The sequence below is a fragment of the Acinonyx jubatus genome, chromosome A1 (genome assembly GCF_027475565.1).
Source record: "Acinonyx jubatus isolate Ajub_Pintada_27869175 chromosome A1, VMU_Ajub_asm_v1.0, whole genome shotgun sequence".
Classification (NCBI taxonomy): Eukaryota; Metazoa; Chordata; class Mammalia; order Carnivora; family Felidae; genus Acinonyx; species Acinonyx jubatus.
Window position 1 is genome coordinate 93,045,123 of NC_069380.1, and position 6,209 is coordinate 93,051,331.

Consider the following 6,209-nt stretch of genomic DNA (forward strand, 5'->3'; position numbering starts at 1 on the left):
CCCATGTCGGGCTCTGTGCTGACAGCTCAGAGCCTGGAACCTGCTTCCGATTCTGTGTCTCCCTTTCTCCCTGTCCCTCCCCCACTTGTGTTCTGTCTCTCTGTGTCTCAAAAGTAAATAAATGTAAAAAAATTTTTTTTAAGTTTTTTTTTAATACGAAGCTGCAAACTACTTAGTATTTTTTTAATGTTTATTTATTTACTTTGGGAGAGAGAGAGGGAGAGCACAAGAGGGGGAGAAGCAGAGAGAAGGAGAGACAGAATACCAAGCAGGCTCCATGCCATCAGCACAAGAGCCCAGTGCAGGGCTCAAACTCACAAACCGTGAGATCATGACCTGAGCTGAGATGAAGAGTCAGACGCTTAACTGACTGAGCCACTCAGGCACCCCTATTTTTTTGAAGTTTTATTTATTTATTTTGAGAGAGAAAGAGAGAAAGAGACAGAGGGGGAGTGGGGGAGGGGCAGAGAGAGAGAGAGAGAGGGAGAGAGAGAATCCCAAGCAGGCTCCACGCTGTCAGCCCTGAGCCTGACATGAGACTCGAACTAATGAAGTGAAAGATCATGACCTGAGCCAAAGTCAGACGCTAACTGACTGAGTCACCCACGTGCCCCATCAGCCTCAATAGTTTAAATATCCGAGATTCTATCATTTTTCCAGAACAGATGGGTGATACTGCCTCAGTTCACACCACAAGGGGCCTCATACACACTGGTGAGAAGGCCCAGCCCTCCAGTCCAAGTTCCTACTATGCACCACTCTCCCTCCACAAGAGATGCTCTCAGCCACCCCTAGGGCCTGGGGGTGCACATACCAGTGGCGTGACCACTTTGGGACCCTTTGAGCAGGGGACCCAGGGTATGTCTAGAAAGGAGGATATGGGCTCTGGGTGGGCAGAGGTGAAGCCAGAGGACCCAAAATAGGGCCTTCCAAAACCTAGGGGGCCTTTGTGCCCAAGTCTAGGGGACACTGCACTTACGGCAAAGGTCTGCCACTCAGCAAGACTTATCAGGGCTGCCCGGCACCACACTGCAGGCATGCACCTCCACTGCCAACGCAGCCACACCTCTCTCGAAAGGCCAGGCCCAAGTGACACCATCCAGAGGCCACGCCCAAGTCACCTCTCTGCCCCAAGCCTATTTCAGGCAAGAAGAGGCCCCACCTGGGCCCCTGGGCTTCCTCCCAAGGCCACAGACAGAAGCAGAAAGGGAATCTACAAAAGACACTCAGGGTGCCTCGGGCAAAGGTGATTAGTCAGATTGGCTCATTCGGTTAACCATCCGACTCTTGACTTGGGTTCAGGCCATGATCTCACTGTTTGTGACTTTGAGCCCTGTGTCAGGCTCTGCACTTGACAGCGTGAAGCCTGCTTGGGATTCTCTCTCTCTCCCTCCCTCTATCTCTCTGCCTCTCCTCTCTTTGCCCTTCCCTCTCTCTCTCAAAATAAATAAACTTAAAAGAAAAAGAAAAAAAAAGAAAACCGTAAGTCAGAGAAGATATATTTACAGTACTGTACTCCACCGTATTTATTGAAACAAATATGTGTAAATGGGTGATGGGCACGGAGAAAGGCACTTGCTGGGATGAGCACTAGGTGCTGTATGTAAGCGGTGAATCATGGGAATCTACCCCAAAGCCAAGAGCACACTGTATACACTGTAGGTTAGCCAACCGGATAATAAATTATATTAAAAAAAAAAAAAAGAAAGATAAGGAACAAATGGGTATAAGTGGACCCACAAACTTCAAACCCATATCGTTCAAGGGTCAGCTGTACACTCCTACTTGTTTATGCTTAAAGTGTCTCAGACGGGTGTACAAATCATCTAATAAAAGTGGTGGCAGGGACTGGTGTGGGGGGCGGTGAGGGGGGGACGTGGAGGGGGGAAAATGGGGCTGGAGAAGGAGGGACACTTTCCAACAATTTCTCTGGTGCATTTCTTCCTGAAAGAAAAGTGTTATGAAAGCAAACAAAAGTGGGGACGTACTTAGCTTATGATATTACCTTGTGGATCCACAAAAGAATGAAACACGTCCACGTATTATTCAAATAATTCAATAATTGAAGAGTGATTCAGTGATACAAAGAATGTGAATATTCTCACAGTTCTTTGGATAACTGTAAAAGGCAAAATGGAGAAATGCATTTCATAGTGAAACCAATAGGAAAGGAACTTGCGGTGCTGGGGAGATAAACAAAGATGCCTGGACCCCTTTTTCGAGAACACAAGCCTTTCACTCCACCCTCTTAGGGGTAGAGCTGTGTGCAAATGGGATATTTTTAAAAACATTTTTTAACACTGATTTATTTTTGAGAGACAGAGCATGAGCAAGAGAGAGAGAGGGAGACACAGAATCCGAAGCAGGCTCCAGGCTCTGAGCTGTCAGCACAGAGCCCGATAAGGGGCTCGAACCCACAAACTGTGAGATCACGACCTGAGCTGAAGTCAGATGCTTAACTTATTGAGTCACCCAGGCGCCTCCAAATGGGATATTTTTAAAAGAAATCATTGGGAAATCCTGAATGGCCTGATTGATGTATGCGGTTGACTGAGACCTGGAATTTGCTTCGAGAATTTGTTTCCTTTCTTTCTCTTCCTTTCTATGTATTCCTTCATAGTACAAACACAAGGGTTGGCATTCTTTTCTAACCTTTGGAGAAACAATGAAGCACCAGCCAAGGAGATTCTAAGAAGCCAAGAGGCATAAGAAGAAAGAATCACACAAATGCTTTAGGTGATTTCTTAAAAATTTCTTGAACATGCCCCGAAGCATGGAATTGCAGATCTGCTAAAGAGTAAGGAAATGAGGGAGAAACGCAGAGGTGAACAAAAGACCCTCATGAAAGAGAAATTAAAGCCTGTGTTCCTCCCAAAGGGAAAAGAGACTAGGAACTCCAATAATTTTTCTATTAACTAAATACTCCCTTATAATTGCAAAATGAAGAGTTCAGGCATGTGGTTGACATTCCAAATGTATTTAAGCAAATATATTTCTAATAGGAGAAAGGCAAGAGAGATGACCTCAGTTATCTGACAAGGGTCCTCTAACACCACTTAAAACATTGTTTTAAAAGATGTGCCCTCATCTGTTAAAAATGGAAATTGAGGAATAAAAGGGCATTTGGTGCTTTGCTCCAGAATAAGTCATAAGTCAAGGGGGTAAAGAATGTTTTTAGAACGCCACCACAGTCACAGACATGACCACTCTGATTTTCTTAGTCACAACTTGGTCCTGAAACTTCCCCAGGATCCCATATCAGAAACAATGATTTTTTTTTTAATGTCTATTTATTTTTGAGAGAGAGAGAGAGAGAGAGAGAGAGAGAGAGTGCAAGCAGGCAGGGGAGTGGCAGAGAGAGAGAGGAGGACAGAGGATCTAAAGTGGCTCTGTGCTGACAGCAGTGAGCCCTATGCGGGACTCAAACTCACGAACCACGGGATCGTGAGCCGAAGTCAGATGCCCAACCAAACAAGCCACCCAGGGGCCCCTGCAAACCATGATGTCTATCCGTTGGCACAGTGGACAAGAACTGTGGGATTCTGAGGTCCAGTGTTAGCACATAGCCCCCTTGTCTCAAAGGCATCTTACCTGGTGCGTCTACCCTTCTTCATTTCACAGAAGGAAAATGCGAGTATAGAGAAAAGTGGGGAACAAAGGTAAAGCCAGCCAGGAAATAACTCACTCAAGAGTACAGCTCCCAAAAGAAAAGGGGAGGGAGGTAGCAACTTTCTTTACCGACACTCCTGTATGTGGGCACTTCACAAACGTCATCTGATTTAATCTCACAAGTGCTTATTGCCGACAGGTACTTTCCTCTTCCTATTTTTCATATGAGGAAACAGGTGTCAGGAGGTTAGGTACTTGCCCAACGCCACTGAGCTCCAGCAAGTGGCTCCTTTGGGAAGCTGGGCACGGAGGGAGGGGGTGCCAGGCAGTGCTGATGGCTCCTAACCTCACTTCTATTGGGGCCGACCCAATTTCACACTTGGCCTCTATTCCCTGGTGCTCAAGCTAATTTATAAGATTGCCCTACTTTTTTTTTTTTTTTTTTTTAGACAGTGACTCTATTTGAAGGCTCTTCGTCACAAGGGCACAAACATCTTTTCTAAGTGAGTGTTGTCTCTGCTAATTCTAGAAGACTGGAACAAGCAGGAGGGCAGTCTGTGACTCACCCCCTTTGGCTCCGTCTATGAAAATGGACCCCGGAGATTCCAAAGAAGAGAGATGATAAAAGGCATGGGTCCGGGCACTCGCCTCCAGTTGGTTGCAGACATGTGAATGTGACTTCTGTCTGACCCAGAAATAAGGCTTCTACAACTGAAATCTGCTCAGACACTCATCAGAAATATCTCTGCCTCTTTCCTCTCTCTCCCAAAGTGCTTCTGGAGCCTCAGCAGATCTCGGCTCAAATATTCCAGAACAGCCCCTCCCATTGGCAAAGGAGGACTAAAGCTGTCTAATTTTAGGGTCTGACAGTTGGCATGCAATTAAAACTGTATTTATTATGGGCTTCAGAGGAGAATAATTTATTTATGGGTAAATTAGGATCATTGCAATACAAACACGCTCCCACGGACCAGGAATTTGCTATGCTCAACCAGGGACTGTAAGAACTCTGCCATTTTTACAACATGGAGCTTACCGTCGCAAAACACGCGAAAGATTCGATGTTTCTAGACTACTTTCAGCATCAGTCCCAAATGCTGAAGCAGGATTCCAGTCAAGACTATTTGTTTTTAGCATTGGGAATGATCTGAGGTAATTGATCAAAGGGAACCATAAACAAGAACATTCTCCTTCCTGAAAAGAAAAAAAAAATTATATTAGTGTTACAGTTCAGAAAAGCGAACTGAGAGTATTTTGGTTTTGATTTGCTTTAACATTTTTGCTGACCAGAAATTCAGGCTGGAATCTGTGAGTCTAATTATGCTGGCTTATTTGATGACACTGATTTGCTAAAGCAGAGAAGATCATGCTTTATTATTTAATAATGAGAACTCAAAGAAAAAGAAATAAAATTGCTTCCAGCAGCCTACACTCCCATTGTCCTCTTGAGAAAACAAGGTTTCTATAATATTCCTCTCTGTCGATTCAGTATTGCCTTCAGTTTCCTGTTTAAGAATCTTCCAACCTAGAGTACATCGTCACCTTCCCCAGCACCATTTTACAAAAAGGTATAAAGCATAAAAATACACAACAGTACGAGTCCTTTCCAACTGCAACTCAAAAACTGTATCACAATGTTCTATGCAGGGTAAGACTTTTTTTTTTTTTTTAAGAGAGACAGAGAGTGCAAGCAGGGGAGGGGCACAGGGGGAGAGAGAAAGAACCTTAAGCAGGCTCCGCACTCAGTGCAGAGCACGACTCGGGGCTCAATCCCACAACCCTGGGACCATGACCTGAGCTGGAATCACAGGTCAGACGCTTAACCGACTGAGCCACCCAGGTGCCCCATGTGTTTAACCTGTGTTTATGTTCTGATGTAGAAAAAAGTCTAAAACCGAAAGCTAGGATGTACTTGTGTGGTGTTCCGTTATATCATCTATTTCCCCTAGACTGAGGACAGATTGGCAACCTGTGACTACGTTCTTGGGGTTAGTGTCTCTGCATCTTCTTTTCCTGCCCAACTCACCATGACACAGTAGCCCAGGTGTTAGTAGTTACGCGTGATTTCCAACTAGTCCCTGTGTGGTCAAAGCCATTCAGTATAAAGAGAAATGCTGAGCTGATAATTACGCCCGAGCACCCATCCTAAATGAGTACAGAGACACCCTCCCAGCTTAGGTCAGGCTTCGTCACAGATCATGTTTTGTTTTGTTTCGTTTTATTTTCATGGAAACATTCATTACTACAGGAAATGATGTCGTTCACTTATTTGCTGCCTTGTTCATTGCCTGTCTCTTCTTACTACAACAGGCTTTCTACGATGTTAGGAAACTTGTCTTTTTAATTCATTCCTGCGTCCCAACCACCTAGAAGACACACTGGCACATAACGGAGATTCAGTAAATGTTTGCTGAAGGAATGAATGCCCTAATGACTTTGGAAAGTACATGCAATGGAGCTATAAGTGAATCCCTAGCGAGAGTACTCAAGGACTTTAGAATCTTCCGGATAGAAGGACTCTATCTCATAGGTCATTCAGAGTTGGCAAATTTATGTTAGAGGACCGGACAGTAAATACTTTAGGTTTCATGGGCCGCATG

The 6,209-nt window shown here is 44.7% G+C and overlaps 1 long non-coding RNA gene across 1 annotated transcript in view; it reads right to left on the reverse strand.

The window, feature by feature from the left end:
- LOC128314949 (uncharacterized) overlaps nt 1-5,740 on the reverse strand; it is a 152,569-nt gene extending 146,829 nt beyond the window's left edge. The window contains exon 1 of the long non-coding RNA XR_008297263.1: nt 4,646-5,740. This is a non-coding gene — a long non-coding RNA (uncharacterized LOC128314949). The remainder of the gene's footprint in view (nt 1-4,645) is intronic.
- Between the last annotated feature and the right edge of the window lie 469 nt (nt 5,741-6,209).